Below are 2764 nucleotides of genomic sequence, written 5' to 3' on the forward strand. Positions count from 1 at the left end.
ACATGTTTAATAATTTGTTTAATGTGTCAAGGAAGGTTTAAAATCACCATAAACATATATACAGTACACGCAAACACACCCCAACATAGTCTTTGTTCACAGCTAATTGGGGCATGCTGTTGTAGATAATAAAGTAAACAAAGTGATCATAGAGCTTGTAGAGCTGAAGCAGATGGGAACACAAGACTGTTTAGTGACTTTACGCTACTGTATCACTCCCCCCCGCCCCCCCCACTATGTACAAGGTATCAACAATCCCAAATTTAATAAGGCCAGACTTCCAACATCTGAGAAACAGTCTTTCAAAGCACCGTTATTATCTCACAGAGCAAAACCACAACTTGTTTCTGTCCTTTGAGCATTCACAATAATCAGATTTGGACATTTGTACACATCTTGATGATATTTACAACAGAAAAACCTCTGTTACTAGAAAGGTAGAAACACATTTATGCTCCAAAATTTCACCTGGTGTAGTAATGGTAGTTTTGAGGCAAGATACAGTTAACACTTTACATCCTGGTTCAGTTGTGTGCAGTAGGGGAACATACTAACCAAAAAAGGAATTACCAACTCTTGTATTAAAAAGAAAAAGATTATTTCATTTTGAGTCCAATGTCTTAATATTCCTTTAGGGAGGTCCAAATGAAGCCAGGTAACTTCCAGAACTTTATACACATTTTTTTTATTTTTTCCATGTAGAAATCCACATAGGATTCTCTGACCACTTTATTAGGTGGATCTGTTGGACGGGTTGTTAGCGGAAACAGTGGCTCAGCCAATTACATCTAGATGTGGTAGAGAAAACTTGCTACTTAATAAAGTGGCCAGTGAATGGATCCCAATGTTTTCTAAAACATATTTTTAATATTTTCATGTCTTGTTTGAGCAATTGTCAATATAATAATTTAGATATAACAAACTCAGAGCAATATTTTAAAATCTGGACTATATTTTCAGGCCATTTATAAAACGCTTATAGTAACCACTATGGCAGTTTTAGGACCATCTGGACTGATGTCAGTAGATGGACACCTTCAGAGCAAATAATTGATACAATTGAGATACTGCAAACTACATACCATATCCACAGAAGTAAAAAATGACTTTGAACAATTGCAGCTATCAGCATGACATAAATGAAAAAAGAAAATATGTATACAGGTGCTGGTCATAAAATTAGAATATTGTGATAAAGTTCATTATTTTCCATAATGTCATGATAAAAATTAAATTGTCATATATTTTAGATTCATTGCACACCAACTGAAATATTTCAGGTCTTTTATTGTTTTAATTTTGATGATTTTGGCAAACAGCTCATGAAAACCCAAAATCCCTGTCTCAAAAAATTAGAATATTATGAAAAGGTTCTCTGAACGAGCAATAAAAATAATCATCTGAATCAACAAAGTAACTCTAAACACCTGAAAAAGATTCCTGAGGCCTTTAAAAACTCCCAGCCTGGTTCATTACTCAAAACCGCAATCATGGGTCAGACTGCTGACCTGACTGCTGTCCAGAAGGCCATCACTGACATCCTCAAGCAAGAGGGTGAGAAACAGAAAGAAATTTCTGAACGAATCGGCTGTTTGCAGAGTGTTATATCAAGGCACCTCAGTGGGAAGTCAGTAGGAAGGAAAAAGTGTGGCAGAAAACGCTGCACAACAAGAAGAGGTGACCGGACCCTGAGGAAGATTGTGGAGAAGGGCCGATTCCAGACCTTGGGGGAAGCAGTGGACTGAGTCTGGAATAGAAACATCCAGAGCCACTGTGCACAGGCGTGTGCAGGAAATGGGCTACAGGTGCCGCATTCCCCAGGTCAAAGGTCAAGCCACTTTTGAACCAGAAACAGCGGCAGAAGCGCCTGACCTGGGCTACAGAGAAGCAGCACTTTGGACCACTGTTGTTCAGTGGTCCAAAGTACTTTTTTCGGATGAAAGCAAACTTTGCATGTCATTCGGAAATCAAAGTGCCAGACTCTGGAGGAAGACTGGGGAGAAGGAAATGCCAAAATGCCAGAAGTCCAGTGTCAAGTACCCACAGTCAGTGATGGTCTGGGTGCCATGTCAGCTGCTGGTGTTGGTCCACTGGGTTTTATCAAGGGCAGGATCAATGCAGCAGCTATCAGAAGATTTTGGAGCACTTCATGCTTCCATCTGCTGAAAAGTTTTATGGAGATGAAAATTTAATTTGGTCTGGAATCGGCCCTTCTCCACAATCTTCCTCAGGGTCCGGTCACCTCTTCTCGTTGTGCAGCGTTTTCTGCCACACTTTTTCCTTCCTACTGACTTCCCACTGAGGTGCCTTGATATAACACTCTGCAAACAGCCGATTCGTTCAGAAATTTCTTTCCGTTTCTCACCCTCTTGCTTGAGGATGTCAGTGATGGCCTTCTGGACAGCAGTCAGGTCAGCAGTCTGACCCATGACTGCGGTTTTGAGTAATGAACCAGGCTGGGAGTTTTTAAAGGCCTCAGGAATCTTTTTCAGGTGTTTAGAGTTACTTTGTTGATTCAGATGATTATTTTTATTGCTCGTTCAGAGAACCTTTTCATAATATTCTAATTTTTTGAGACAGGGATTTTGGGTTTTCATGAGCTGTTTGCCAAAATCATCAAAATTAAAACAATAAAAGACCTGAAATATTTCAGTTGGTGTGCAATGAATCTAAAATATATGACAATTTAATTTTTATCATGACATTATGGAAAATAATGAACTTTATCACAATATTCTAATTTTATGACCAGCACCTGTATATA

This window comes from Poecilia mexicana, unplaced genomic scaffold, assembly GCF_051168715.1.
Source record: "Poecilia mexicana isolate PSO_F unplaced genomic scaffold, ASM5116871v1 scaffold_15, whole genome shotgun sequence".
In the NCBI taxonomy this organism is placed as follows: domain Eukaryota; kingdom Metazoa; phylum Chordata; class Actinopteri; order Cyprinodontiformes; family Poeciliidae; genus Poecilia; species Poecilia mexicana.